Source organism: Erythrolamprus reginae, chromosome 9 (genome assembly GCF_031021105.1).
Source record: "Erythrolamprus reginae isolate rEryReg1 chromosome 9, rEryReg1.hap1, whole genome shotgun sequence".
Taxonomy (NCBI): Eukaryota; Metazoa; Chordata; class Lepidosauria; order Squamata; family Dipsadidae; genus Erythrolamprus; species Erythrolamprus reginae.
Window position 1 is genome coordinate 27,021,052 of NC_091958.1, and position 16,147 is coordinate 27,037,198.

Genomic DNA, 16,147 nt, shown 5'->3' on the forward strand with positions numbered 1-16,147 from the left:
AGAGCAATCATGGGCTTTCCCAGATATGCTCATGTCTTGTCAATACTACGCGGTCTGCACTGGCTGCCAATCAGTTTCCGGTCACAATTCAAAGTGTTAGTTATGACCTATAAAGCCCTACATGGCATCGGACCAGAATACCTCTGGGACCGCCTTCTGCCTCACAAATTCCAGCAACCGATTAGGTCCCACAGAGTTGGCCTTCTCCGGGTCCCGTCAACTAAACAATGCCGTCTGGCGGGACCCAGGGGAAGAGCCTTCTCTGTGGCGGCCCTGGCCCTCTGGAATCAACTCCCCCCCCCCCCCCCAGAGATTAGGACTTGCCTTTCGTAAACTTTTAGAAATTAGCATACCCCTTAGCTCTTGAGGTTTATGTATGGCTTGCTTGAGTTGTATGATTGCTTTTTATAAGGGTTTTAAAAATTGCTTTTAAATATTGGATTTGTATACTTTGTATTGCTTTGTTATGAGCCACTCCAAGTCCGCGGAGAGGGGTGGCATACAAATTTAATAAATTATTATTATTATTTATTTATTTATTTATTTATTGAAATGTTCGGTCTTCAAAGAAAAATAAAAATCCAGTTGCATCTTGAAAAAGCACCTTTGGGACCTTCAAAATCGTTTACGGCACTGTAGCCCTTTCAGAAAGAAATTTAGAAGAGGCACTTTTTCACACACTTCTTCATTTATCAAATGTGTTATCAAGCTGTCCCTCCCGTGATTGTGTAGCATACATTCAACATGCTTCCTCCTAATTGATCTGTGTTAATCCTGTCCCAGTAAACCAGTGGTCCCCAGCTAGTGGGAGCATGCAGGGGATGGATTTGCACAGGTCAATTAGGAAGAAGTGTTTTGATGTAAGTTACACAATCATGGGATGGACGCAGGTGGAGGCTGCTACTTACCGCTGCTGTGCGCACAGCTTTAAGTTGGCAGCATGCACACGTGTGCATCCCAGTGAGATTTTGCTTCTACGCATGCACAGGAAGCAAAATCTTGTGAGCGGATGCACAAGGAAGAGATTTCAGCAATTGTTTTGCGCATGCGCAGAAGCAAAAAATCGCCAAAATCTCTTGCACCCGTGTGTCTCCTCATGAGATTTTTCTTCCTGCAGAACAAAATTTCACTGGGACATGCTTGTGCACATGCCAGCAGTCCGAAACTGCGCGTGCATCTCCCATTTTACTACTGGTGTGCAGTATGGCCCCTACTAGATAGGAACCCGATAGTGGATGGACAGCTTTATACACATTTGGCAAATAATAAGTAGTGTGAAGAACTGCCTGTTCTAAATTTCTTTCCAATTGGCTTCATAATGGCCTCCACCCCATTATTTTTTGCACCTTTCACCTTACTGGATCACAACACCCACTTGCATGCCTGATATCTTCCACAACCCCCTCCCGATCCTGCTCATCCCAGGCATGGCGCTTCACGCTGCTCCAGAGCACCTACCTGCAGGCCCACCCACCAACTCCCCCATGTGTTTACTAATTTTGAAATACTGTATAGTATTGCACTGTTCAGGTAGTTACCTATAGACATAATTTTCATTCTTCTAGTCTACAGGAAAACTACCTAAATGACTAAATATATTGCATGAGAAAAAATAGTCAAAATGACCTCAGTCATACCATAATTATTTTGCTTTTCTTTTTAAATTTTTTATTTTTCACACCACATATTTCTTTAAAATGCTTAATGAAAAGAATAGATAAATCATAATGGGAACATATTCAAGTAGCTTTGTTTAAAATAGTCCATGGCTTGATGCAATGTGAATGTACATGATAGGGTGTTTGGACCTCAGTCTAATACTTTACAGGAACTCTCATGAGGCGCCCTCCACAATCCTCACACACATAGACTTATCTCACAATATTGGGTGTTAACTGCTACCATCTAGCGGCAGCTTCATTCCTTGAATATTTGATGTTCTTAAAAGGGCCTGGTTCTTCTGGATTTACAGTTTAGAGGTGAAATTGATATTCATATTTATGTGTGTTTTTTTAAAAAAAAACCATCAAAAATAGGGAAGGCAACAAAATTACGGACAGAATAATTAATCAATGGAACAGCTTGCCTCCTGAAGTTTTTTTTTATTTTTTTATAAAAGTAAACTTCATTTTAACATACAAAATACAAACAATTTAACTCACACAGAAAAAGAAAAAAGCATTAAAATAAAAGTTGGACACCTTGTGACATGCCTGTAGTACAAATCTAATGGTGCTTATTTACTATTACATAAATTGTATTTACATATATACCTCGAGTTTTGGCAAAGATCTTATTGGGGTATATCTTTTGGTTTTCCTTTTGTGACTGATTCTCTGACATTTACTTACTATATTATCTAATATTTATTAACTCTCTGATTTTACTTTATTTCCTTTTTTCCATCTAGTGATAAAACCTACTCCAACAGTTAATGTACTGTAGTTGTGAGTGTTCCATCACTGCAGCTTTTCAAAATACCTTTTGACTGGGATGGTGTAGGGCTCCTGCCTTGAGCAAGGGGGGAGAAGTCCCTTCCAGCCCCTATAATTCTGTGTTCTATGTTGTAATTACTGCACCTAGGCAGGGGTGGGCAGCAGACAGGACGGGGTGGAACGCAGTTCCACCGGTGGAAATGAAGATGTGTGCACAGCTCCAGCTGATTGGCGGCTGTCACTTCCTGGATTACTGGTCTCATCTCGGCTCTTCTTTTTTCCCCTGCTGCTGCTGCATCTGTACTCCTTGCTTTTTTCCTCTTTCTCCCTTCCTGGCCTCGGACAAGCTTCCCTCTCTCCTGCCCAGCTCCCGTCCAACCTCCTGCGGCCCCCTCCCGCCTGAGATGCAAGCAGAATGTGTGGGTGGAAGCGGTGCTGGCAGCATTTATGCTTCTGGTAGCACCCGTTCGCCTACCTACCCAGCCTGAGGTGGGGGGGGGCACCCAGGAAGGAGAGCGCGGGAAACGTGAAGCAAATTGTCACCCCAGCGAGCAACACTGGTAAGGTCATCTGTCGAGGACTTAACAGTTCACTTGGCTGCCCATTACTGCACCTAGGGTAGTACTTAGAATCATCATACCAAGTATAAAGCCTTTTGAAAGTATTTGGGTGAAATCTCTTCTTAAAAACCTCCAGTGAGAGAGCATCTACAACCATCTGCAGATTTGATGAGTTCCCTCAATATATCTCAACACCAGCATAAGCATGTACAGAAACACCCGTTTCCTGTTAGATAAGTCAGGTGTGGCAGCGTATGAGTCTCCTCCTACGAGATTTGGCTTCCTGTGTGTGCACAGAAGGCGAATCTTGCGCAGGGTGTGGGCCAAAGACATTTTGTGTAACGTCACCAGGCACACAAGGAAAGAACAAGACTGGGGAAAATTGGTGTAGATGACATCTATGGACCCCCAAAATGTAATACAGTGGTACCTCTATTTAAGAACTTAATTCGTTCCGTGACCAGGTTCTTAAGTAGAAAAGTTTGTAAGTAGAAGCAATTTTTCCCATAGGAATCAATGTAGAAGCAAATAATGCGCGCAAACCCATTAGGAAAGAAATAAAAGCCCGGAATTTGGGTGGGAGGAGGAGGAGGAAGAAGAGGACAATCGCTGCCCAGAGTGAAGGGAGCGTTTCTTTTCTTTGGGCGCTGGCAGAGATTTATTCCCTCTCCAAACGTCCAGAGAAAGGAAAACGTTCGCTCTGGACTGCCAAAGCTTCCTTAAGCGCCACTGAAAGGTTCCTCTGGCAGCCCAGAAAAGCCCGAGATGACCGGGATTAAAGGGGGAATGGAAAGAAACTGGCCGGGCCTTTGTGCCACTCTCAAATTTCCTAGGAAATATTTCCGGGCTCGGGTTCTTAAGTAGAAAATCTTGAACACCGGGTTCTTATCTAGAAAAGTTCTTAAGTAGAGGCATTCTTAGGTAGAGGTACCACTGTACTTTTCATACTTCTTTTAAATCTTACGAGACTCTTGTATGACATCTTATAGTTTTAGACAAAAACATAAAAGATTTGATGATCTAATTTAAAACAAAATTAAAATTAAAACATGAGATTTGCTCATCTTTTGAGTTTTTCGGTGGTTTTTAAAAAAAATCTCAGAAGGGCACCTGATGCCTGAAAACATTACTTCTTCTAGAAGAAATGTTATAATTATTTAAAACATAAATACAAAAAGTATGATAAACAAAAATTTAGGAACTTTATTGTTTTTGGTGTTTCATGTAAAGATTTGTGGTCCCTTTTTGTAAGATATCTTTATCTTTCTGCCCTTTCTTTATCCTTTTATTTTTATCCTTTTTTTTTCTTTTACAGGTCCCTGAGGATTTGTTTTATTCTTTCTGTTCTGACTAGAATTCTTAGGCTGCATGTCACCACAACATGTTTTGCAGCCAAAGGAAAACACATGGGCTTACTTTCTGATGCCTTTTGACTTGCATCCCTTTGATTTGTTATCAAGGTTATATTTTTTATAAATTTCACTTTTCCAGGGATACGCTGTAGTATGTAACATTTTTCTATGCAGCACAACCCTGAACTGGAACATAATTTTTACTTGCGGACATTTAATTACATATTTTTGAGATTTCTAATAACAACATTTTGAAACTTCATTACATACCCTGTTTCCCCGATAGTAAGACACCCCCGATTGTAAGACGTATCGGGGGTTTCAGGGGGGTCGGCTAATATAAGCCGTACCCCGAAAGTAAGACATATGTCTTTCGGGAAAACACGGGGGTATTGCCGCCTCCCTCTCATCTAGCTGCGCGCCGCCTCCTGCCCACGTCCGCACCGCCCCCCTCCATACGTCACCGCGTCTGCCGCCTCCGTCTGATCCAAATGAGCGCCGCCTCCTGCCCACTTCCGCGCCACCCCCTCTCCATATGTCGCCGCGTCTGCCACCTCCGTCTGATCCAAATGAGCGCCGCCTCCTGCCCACTTCCGTACCGCCCCCCCTCCATACGTCACCGCGTCTGCCGCCTCCGTCTGATCCAAATGAGCGCCGCCTCCTGCCCACTTCCGCGCCACCCCCCCCTCTATACGTCATCACGTCTAAATGTTAATTTTATGGTTAAAACAAAAAATTCGACATTTTTTTTCCAATATAAGACATACCCCGAAAGTAAGACATAGTGGGGCTTTTGGGGATAAAAAGAAAGTAAGACACTGTCTTACTTTCGGGGAAACACGGTAGGCATCTTTGAACAAAGCTTAATATAATATGTTAATTCTGTACAGAAGTACAAATAAAATTACAGAAGAGACATAGGGCAAGCTTTATCCTATTGAACTGGGAGTAGAAATTTGGATATTTTTTCAATAATCAAAACGGTATTCATAGAAAGACAGCTACTTGTGGGAGTAGCTCAGAAGTCAGATGTCTGATGCTTTTAACTTTACATTTTGAAAGGTTGTTTTTGTTTTTATTTTATCTCTAGATGTCAATTGGATGGCTAAATGCTGATTTCTTTCAACCAGAGGTGGGTTCCTCCCGGGTTGGACATATTCGCCCAAACCGGAAGCACCATGCCGGTGATGACACGCTGATGTCAGCAATCATTTTTTCTGACTCTTCCGCAAACTTCTCAGGAAAAAATGGAGCTGAAATATTCCCCATCTTGGTTTCCAAGCTGTGCTGATATCAGAAGGGCACATGATCCAGGGGTCCTTGGTCTAGGATCCATATAGACTTTGCAGGACCTATCCAATCACAGTCTTTCCTAACAGTAGTGGAATCTTACTCTAAATGGATGGAAATAATACTAATGAGTTCAACCATGATGTGTGCAACCGTAAAAGTGTTGGGGAAACTGTTTGCTACATATGGGTGCCCAGATCTGCTTATGTTGGATAATGGACCACAATCTACAGCAAGGCAAATGGAAACATTTCTGGAAGAACTGGACATTAGACACGCATTGATTTCCCCTACAACCCATCTAGGAATGGACAAGCTGAACGAATGGTGAATGAATGGCCAAAGAAGCCCTGGCCCACTCAACGTCAGGGGACTGGCAGGAAAAAAAATTGAATTCAACACATAACTCCTAGCACTACAACAAATATAAGTCTGTGGAACTCCTAATAGGGCAAAAATTAAGGTTACAACTAGACAGACTTCACCCCTCTTACAGTAATAGCCCACAGAAAGTGACCCAAATACCAGAACCTAACTTTGAAGTGGGAGAAATGGTTTTCGCAAAGAATTTTGACGGGGTATGTGTGACTTGGGTTAAGAGGGAAATATTAGAAAAAAAGGGACCAAAATCTTACGAAATCCTCCTAGAGGATGGCCGAGAATGGAGGAGGTACATAGACCACCTCCGGAAGTGTTCAGAGTCAGCCAACCTCCGTTTGGACAATAATCAGATTATTAAAAAAGACTATGAACATTCAATCCCCACAGGGGAAACTCCACTCGGCACCATTAGCCCAGGACGTTCAACAACCTGCAGATACTCTGGAGTACCAACCTGAATTTTCCCGATGATCCAGCAATGGGAGTCATGGACCCCAGGAGGCCGGCGCTGGTATCGCAGACTCTGCGCAGGGAGACTCTACGCAGGCAGGGCCTACAGAGTTCTGCGGAGTCACAAACGAGTCAACCTCCTCCATCAGCGCTGTCAACTCTTCTGATCTGCACAGGTCTGGGCAGGAAAGTCGACGTCCGCCCTGGTTGGATGATTATATCACATGGCTTAATGATTAACCGTTGCAAAGGATTAGGAGGGTAGGGGTATTATTTATGTATGTAAATAATGTATATGAAAATAGCATTTATGTAAATAAGTTATGCAAATATAACGAATATGCATATTGGCTGCGGATTGGCTAAGCTGCGGCCGGGAAATTCAAGAGGCTATCAAGCTGCACTTCTAAAAGGAAAAAAGTTTTAAAAGGGATGACCCAGCCGCGAGCCTTCAATTCTTCTTCTTCTTCTTCTTCTTGTTGTTGTTGTTATTATTATTATTATTATTATTTATTAGATTTGTATGCCACCCCTCTCTGAGGACTCGGAGAGGCATTGTACATTGTATTCATCAATATATTTTGTTACCTCTGTTCCAGCCGATTCCTAATAAAACGAATCGGGTTACAATGTGTGTTTGCTTTATTACGATTTAACACATACATTTTATAATAATAATTTTATTCTTCTTTGCATTGATGTAATGTAACTTTTACAGTAAGATGGAGAGGAAGAATTTTTATTTAGATTTTTAAGAATTGGCAATGTTGTATAAAATTAATAACATTTTTAGATGAGGAGAGATAAGAGCCTCCATTGAGTGAGTAATAAGAAAATAAAAGTTTATATATGATTGATTTTAAGCATTGTTGTTGTGTTTATAATTATATATTGTTTTATTTTATGGTGGAGAAAATAAAAAAAATTATACCCAAAGTAACAGTCAACACCAAAATGGTGCTACCGAAGAGTCAACAGAATTCAAGGAAAGCTGCACTTGTATATCTTGTGACAACGCAAGGACTCTAAACCGATGATACATTTAACTCCACCACCCCCACGCTGCCAGGTCTTCTGCCAGGTTTTTGATGTTGATAGTCTACAGATGACCATTGAGAATTGATTAAATATGCATTCTGAGACCTCTGGAAATATTAGTGTTGAATGAACTGGTAACGACCCACTGATGATGTCACATTGACATCACTGATTTGGCTTGGTTGGTGCCAGTCCATGGGCGCCAAATCTTTTTTTGAACTGTTTTTGATTTTTTTAAAAATTTCTTTATTTTTTTTTCTTCTGTCCATGCTCAGAAGCCAAGTTTCCAGCACTGAACATGCATTTCCATTTTGTTTGGGCGGGTTTTGGGATTTTTCTGAATTTTTATTTGGGATTTTTAGAAAAAAAATTGGGTTTTTTTGCATTGTGCAAAAATGTTTTTCAGGCCAGGAGCAGAAGCTGTCTGCTTTCCACCTGGGTAATTTGGAGAGGAGAAGGAAAGTGTCTTTGGCAGCTCTGCGATTCCCTCCCCAATTCCAAAAACAGGATCACTTTTCTTTACCTGAGAAAGATAAAAAAGCATGGACAGTCTATATGGAGAAAATCGGCATAGCCACCTAGAGGTAAGAAAATGAACCAGTGGGGGAAGGCGCCCCCGAAGCTGCCGGCATTGCAGCCATCACCCATCCCCGTAGCTTGGAACTCCAAACAGAGCAGGTTCTCTTTGAGAGGGCAAAGTAACTCTCAAAGAGAACGAAGCAGTCGTGTGTTCCATGCATGGCTCTTGGAGCGAAACTACCGATTCAGAAATTCCTTACTTTATGATAAAATCAAACTCTTTATTGGAGAAAAGCATACTTAACGAAAAGCAGATTTTTAAACGGCCAGGCAGAAGGAGTTATTTTTCTCTTCAGAGCTAAATGTAAGCTATGTCCGGCAAAAATGCCAAAACTCAGCCTAATCAGCACTCTTTAGATAACAAGTCCATTCATTATTTGAACATATTAATTTGCTCACTGAAATTCCGAGCATAAAGCATCCAACAAAGAATGTCTTTTATTGAGGCAGAAATCATGGTTTTTAAGCCTTGTTTAATCACCACCCCCAGCCTCACATCTCTTCCATTGCACGACATTGAATCCTCACATCCCATTTCCCATAATCCTTTGCCTTTATACTACCTGGAAGTGATAGCACACCCCAAAGAGGCTCAGGCTGTAAGCTAATACCTTTTACTATGCAACTCCTCTTGCCTTCTCAATAATCTCCTATAGCGAGGGTCTATCCACTGACTTTCCACTCTCATGTCTTCCTCATCCTCCGACTGGGACCACTCCCCCATTGTCATATCAGCCCCCTCTAGTGGTTCCTCAGGCTCACTCAGGTCACTTTCTCCCTCACTCTCGCTCTCTGACTCAACTGGATACTCCCCTGGCTCAGGGTATCCAGAGGGGCCTGGCTCATCCTCCTCAGAATCTGACATGACCTGAGGTGGAACACTCACAACAGTGTGGAGGATCCAGAGCTGCCACTTCCTTGCAACAGCCGAGGACAGAAGACTTCACTCAGGAGCAATGCCTGCAAGGAAAGTGGCCAGGTCGGGGGGAGGCGTAGCATGAGCTGTCTGGGATGGGTAAACAAGTGTGGGGGAGGTGAAGGAGAGAGTACTCAGCCCCCCTGCATGTTGCATATCCCTCCAGCATTCGCCCATGCCGCCGTGCTACCAGTGTCTCCCGAAGTCACAGCTGTTGGCTGTTGAAGGGACCATAGCTAACCCTGTATGTTGTCTGAGAAGTTTGGTTGAATCTGAAGGGGATGCAATGTCCCCAGACAATTTTGCAATATGGTCAGGTCTGTTGCTAGATAATCCTATTATGTCCTGGATGATCTCTTGTTTGTAGATAGACTGGCCCAGTCCTTCTCAATGGATGCCAAATATCTGCTGGGGCAGAGAGTTGAAGCTCTGAGTTTCTGTCTACCTTAAAAAAATTCTTTTTCTTTTAGGGAAAATATTTTATCCTGTCTTTTTAAATATTTCTCAAAATATTTCATTCTCCTTGGAGAAGGGTGCTGTGAGTGCTCCTTGTGCACGGAACATGGGGTGGGCGCTAACTTTATATACTTGTTTCTTCATATAATAATAGCAAACTCTCTGGGTAGATAAGTGATCAATGGGTTGTTTTAAGGGGTTTGAAGGAGAGTGGGGAAATTTAATTGGGGAACAATCCCAACTGACTATTTTTGGGATTGGCTTTGGAGATTGGACATTGTATTTAATCAATGAGATTAGTCTTAAATTTTTGGGATGATTTCAGATTATATTGTCTATAAATTGATTATAACAACTATTTGTTAACAGAGGATTTTGGATTTTAATTTTGTCTTTGTTATTGCTAATTTTTATTATTTTATATAACATTCCTAGTTTCCTGATAACTACTGTATTTTTCACACTATAAGACACGCTCACATACAGTGTTGCTGAAGCCATGCTCACCCGCCAGCTCCCATCCCTTGGACTCTTCCTCCCAGCAATTTGCCTCCTTGCAGCAAATAGCAAACAATCTTCAGCACAGTATGATTTAGCATGAGAAGCTGATTGGTGGTTGGATCTGCCTCCCAGAATACCACCAATCAACTGTTGCAGGATGTGGGGATCGCCACTGCCCTCTACTGCCACCTGTTGCTGATTGCTGCCTCTGTGTGTCCCATTTTCAGCCTCCGTGTGTCCTGTTTTTAGCTCACTCCAGACAGTGGAGATTGTTATTGCTGCCTATTGCCACCTGGAACAGGCCAAAAACAGGATGCCCGGAGGCTGAAAATGGGGCACATGGAGGTGGCGATAGACAGTGGCAGTGATGGGTGGGGGTGATGGGCGGTGATGATCCCTGCAGCATGCAGCAGCTGATAGGTGGTTTTCTGGGAGACAGATATACTCGCCAATCAGGGCAGGTTGAAGCCAACCAGATTGTTTGCTGTTTGCTGCAAGGAGGCAAATTGCTGGGAGGTAGAGGCAGAATTTTTTTTCTTGTTTTCCTTCCCAAAAACCAGATGCTGTTGTGATCCACCAGCAGCCCATGTAGCTGGTAGCATATCCCGTCCGAGACCAATGAGATGATGCTCAAGCAGCCTTGTGCAGCTGGCACCTGAGTTGGACAGTGAGGAGGCTGGCGAGGACTCAGTGCCAGAGGCAGAGGTTCAGGCAGGGCCTTTGGTACCTCCAGCACCTCACAGCAGGGATGAAGTAGAAGAGGAGGAGCCTCTTCTTAATGCACGAGCATGCAGAGCTGCCAAAAGGCAGGAATGGCTACTTAGGAGGAGGTCTCCTCGAGAGTAGGCTTGGGGCCAATTGGCCACTCACCAAGCCTACTTAAGGAATGACAAAGGCAGGAAACAACTCATTTGATAGTTGGTTCATTGGTGTGCCTCTTGTCTGGAAAACCTCTGCTCAACTTATCTGTTTTGACTTCTCTTTTGTGGGTTGATTCGAGGCATCTTGCTAACCTCCATAAGCTTCCTGCACTATCCAGGCCTTATCGTTATCGTTGCATTATGGCTTTATGGACTTATGCCAGCTGTTAATGCTATATAATTAACAACATTTTTTTTCAAGAAAAGATTGATTTAAGATTTGTGTGTGAACACTACTAAGCCAGTTCATTGTAGTGCTTAATCAATTAAATATATGTTTGAACAATCTGCCTATGTGCTATGTTTGCCCTGGTCCATAAAACAAGTGTGTCTAGTGGTGTGCAGCGTCTTATAGTGCAAAAATATGGTATTTTGTTATTAATATGGTATATAGATGACAGGGTAAGAATGTGACATGCAAAGATGATGTACAGATCTTTGCAAAGCATAAAACCAACCCCTGTTTCCCTGGATTTTTTCAGGTTAAAGAGAAATGTTGCATTTAAAAAAAAATGTACACACCCCTGATAACTCTTTTGTTTTAATTAAATTCAACACTAGAGGGCAGTGCTTTTACATGATTTTTCTTTGCTATATTAGTTTTAATTTCTTTTTCCTAAAAAATTGAATAACTTCCAAATATAGGTTTTTCATTTTTATTAAACAAAGTATATTACATATCCCATTACTTATTCTTTCTTATTCATTTTTTTTTGTGTGTTTCTTAGATATATTTTCAGTAACAATATAACTTTTGGCTGATAGCTGCAAATATTCTGTATTTAATGGTAACATTCTTGTTCCTGCAGTTAAATTTGTTGCAGCCTTACTAGTTGGAGAACAGGGGTTGGTGGGAAGCTCCACTGATTTTCTCCTCTTCTGTTGCCATTAATTTTCTCAGAATCTTTTTATATCTACATCATCTACAAAGTCCAGACCAGCATTTTGGGGAAAGGCATTCAAGTACTAATTCATAACTAAGGATGTGAAATCTAAATTTAAATAGGTTGATTTGCCTGTAAATCTCATTGATTAGTAGGTAAATGAATAAAATTTGAGTCCTGGGCTACTTCATCTTTATAACCCACTATATAATATAACATTCAACATATAAGATACCAATATAATCCAAAGTCAGTTCCTCCAGAGTACAACTGATGTTCCATCTTCACATATGAAGGCATGGTCTAAGGCAGTGATGGCAAATTTTTTTTTCCTTGGGTGCCGAAAGAGTGGGCGCATACTATCGTGCATGCGCGAGTGCCAAAACCCCTAATTCAATGCCTGGGGAGGGTGAAAACAACTTCCCCCCCAGAGGTCCCCTAGAGGTCAGAAACAGCCTGTTTCCCAACTTCTGGTGGGCCCAGTAGGTTCATGTTTCACCCTCCCCAGGCTCCAAAGGCTTCCCTGGAGCTGGAGGACAGTAAAAATTCCTTCCTCCATCCCCCTGGAGGCTCTCTGGAAGCCAAAAACGCCCTCCCAGAGCTCTGTGCAAGCCAAAAATTACCTGGCTGGCACACATGCATGTTGGAGCTGAGCTAGAGCAATGGCTCACGTGCCAGCACATATGGCTCCGCCATCACTGGTCTAAGAACTCTAACAGAACAATTTGGCATCTAAAATTTTTCCAAGACAAATTGAATTACGGTTCCAACTAGTCATCACTCCCCCAGCCTCTTTTTTTCTTCTTTTCTGGACAGGTAGGTACATTTTCAAGCAAATAGATGTAGCTATTGCCCATCAGAAACAACAGCTACAGCTGTGGCCTTAATGGAGATTAATGATCTCAGACTGTACCCAGCCAGAACTGCTGCTCTTTTACTCTTAAGCAGTAGCAGGTGTAGACTAAGACAAAGAAGTGCGATTCGCACCTGTTAGTTACAATTATTTCTATGGTTGTTTTTAAATTTTATTTTATTATTTATTCGATTTTTATGTCGCCCTTCTCCTTAGACTCAGGGCAGCTTTCAACATGTTAGCAATAGCACTTTTTAACAGAGCCAGCATATTGCCCCCACAATCCGGGTCCTCATTTGACCCACCTCGGAAGGATGGAAGGCTGAGTCAACCTTGAGCCGGTGATGAGATTTGAACCGCTGACCTACAGATCTACAATCAGCTTTAGTGGCCTGCAGTACAGCACTCTACCTGCTGCGCCACCCCGGCTCTTTTTTAAAGCCTATACACAGTATTTGCTATTTTCTATATCCAATGATCAATATGTACATGAAACTGGTGGTACAGTGGAACCCCGACTTACGAAATTAATTGGTTCCGGAAGGAGGCTCGCACGTCGAAAAGCTCGTATGTCGAAACATTGTTTCCCATAGGAAACAATGTAAAAGCGATTAATGCGTGCAAGCCCGAGGGCTGAGGGGAAAAGACGTCAGCTGAAGCGGGGAAGTTCGCCAGGAGTCAGCAAAGAAGCCGCGCGTGTGTTTTAAAAGATCGGAGCCGGCATGGGGAGGCTTTCAATCAGCCCCCGAGCCCCCAACCCGGACTCGGGGGTTGATTGAAAGCCTCCCCATGCCGGCTCCGATGTTTTAAAACACACGCGCGGCTTCTTTGCTGACTCCTAAAGCGGGGAAGTTCGCCAGGAGTCAGCAAAGAAGCCGCGCGTGTGTTTTAAAACATCGGAGCCGGCATGGGGAGGCTTTCAATCAGCCCCCGAGCCCCCAACCCGGACTCGGTGGTTGATTGAAAGCCTCCCCATGCCAGCTCCGATGTTTTAAAACACACGCGCGGCTTTTCCGCTGACTCCTAAAGCGGGGAAGTTCGCCAGGAGTCAGCAAAGAAGCCGCGCGTGTTTTTTAAAACATCGGAGCCGGCATGGGGAGGCTTTCAATCAGCCCCCGAGCCCCCAACCCGGACTCGGGGGTTGATTGAAAGCCTCCCCATGCCAGCTCCGATGTTTTAAAACACACGCGCAGCTTTTCTGCTGACTCCTAAAGCGGGGAAGTTCGCCAGGAGTCAGCAAAGAAGCTGCGCGTGTGTTTTAAAACATCGGAGCCGGCATGGGGAGGCTTTCAATCAACCCCCGAGTCCGGGTTGGGGGCTCGGGGGCTGATTGAAAGCCTCCCCATGCCGGCTCCGATGTTTTAAAACACACGTGCGGCTTCTTTGCTGACTCCTGGCGAACTTCCCCGCTTTAGGAGTCAGCGGAAAAGCCGCGCGTGTGTTCTAAAAGATCGGAGCCAGCCTGGGGAAGCTTTCCATGCTGGCTCCGATCTTTCAAAACCGGCGCGTGGCTTCTTTGCTGCTCCTAAAGCGGGGACGGCCCCCCCACCCCCAAGCAGAAGCCAAGGACCCCCCCACCCCCAAGCAGAAGCCAAGCGAATGCTTACCAAGTGGGATACTACGAGCAGAGAGGAGCCGGGCGCTTCCTTGCCTTCCTTCCTTCGCTGAAAGAGTCAGGGAGGCGTGGCTCGTATCCCAGATGTGAGCTCGGGAGGCGAACGGAAATGACGCTCCCTCCCAAGCTCTTATCTCGAGTTGCTCGCAAGTAGAGCTGCTCGTATGTTGAGGTTCCACTGTATAGATCATTTCTTGGTTCAGCATTTGAATTATCGGTGTTAGGACTCTGTCCATAACTGTTGAGTTGGCAATATATATGTTATTTCTCAATGTAAACTTTAATTCAAGTTAGTATATCTGTGTGTGACTGAGTAGTCATTCACAACTAATCTCAATCTAAACGTTTCTGTGTGTACACAAGCTTGGTAAACAAGGATTACTGCTCATACATTAACAATCAGTAAACTTAGAGTAACATGCAGTGTTCTCTCTAATTTTTTGGGGGGGTGGGCGGAAAAGTATAGTGTCTGAGCGGCAGTCCCTTTGGAACTGGGCAGCACAGAAATAATAAATAAATAAGCAAACAAACAAACAAACAAACAAACAAATAAAAAACCCACCCTGTTTTGCCTCAGAGAATTTCAAAATAAAATACTGTACTGTGTGTCTATAACAGTGAGCTCATAATAGGGCAACTCTATCAATATCAAAATGCCACTTAAATAGTTGAGCTAGTTTCAAACTAGATTTTGATTTTCTTTCTCTCTTCCTTACTCCCATTCTTTTTCTTTCTCTTTTCCTTCCTCTCTTTTTTCTATCTGTTTCTCTTCCTCTCTCTCTCCTTCCCTCTCACTCTTTCCCTCTCGGCTTCTGGGCAGGTTTGGAAAACTCTGAGTTGATTATGATTTTTAAGTGAGCGATTGCTCACTGCTCAGCTTAGAGGGAACTATGGTAACATGTATCTTCACTCTGGGCCAGAGGTTCCCAGAGCCTGAAGAAACAGAAGTTTGCTTTCCTATCATTTTTGACAAATGGGATTGGCAGTCCAATCTCTTCTTGAAAGCCTCCAGTGATGAAGCTCCCACAACTTGTGAAGGCAAATTCTGTTCCATTAGTTGATTGTTCTCAATGTCAGAAAATTCCTCCTTATTTCCAGAATGAATCTCTCCTTGTTAAGTTTCCATCCATTGTTTCTTATCTGGCTTTCAGGTGCTTTAGAAAATAGCTTGACACCCTCTTCTCTGTGGCAGCCCCTCAAATATCATAATAATAATATAAATAATATACTTCCTCTCTTAACTGCTGTAGGAAGTTGTTTGTTAATGATTTTATGAATGTTAAGAACCTTCTGAAGGAAAAGTTCATCACTCTGGGAGAGTTTCCTTCTATGTTGGATGAAAGAAGTTTAATGTAAGGAAACTTTGAAAACTTTGAAGGATTAGAGGGACTTGAAAGAATATTTCCTATAGGGTGCTTAAAATTTTATTTTTAAAACTATGTTTTTAAAATTAACTATGAAATCCTCCTCTGAGAAAATGTAGTTGATTGGAAAATAAACATATGATATGACAGGCCTTGAAGGTTGACTATAAGAAATTAGAAAGAACTACGGAGTACAATTATAGGAGAAGAGACAATAGAATAGAATAGAATAGAATAGAATAGAATAGAATTCTTCATGGCCCAAGTGTGATTGGACACACAAGGAATTTGTCTTTGGTGCAGATGCTCTCAGTCTATATAAAAGAAAAGATACATTTGTCAAGAATCAAAGGTTTGGGAAATTGTTTGGAAACAAAATACTCAGACATAAGTGTCTTATACTATAAAAATGGATTTAACAGAAAATATAAAAGAACAGACTTTACTAGATAAAACAGACTGAGGCTGATTTGAAATTGGATTTAAAAATGGATTTTTAAAGAATTCCAGGCAACAGTGATGTGGAAAAAGATACTTTGGAATTGAAATTGGA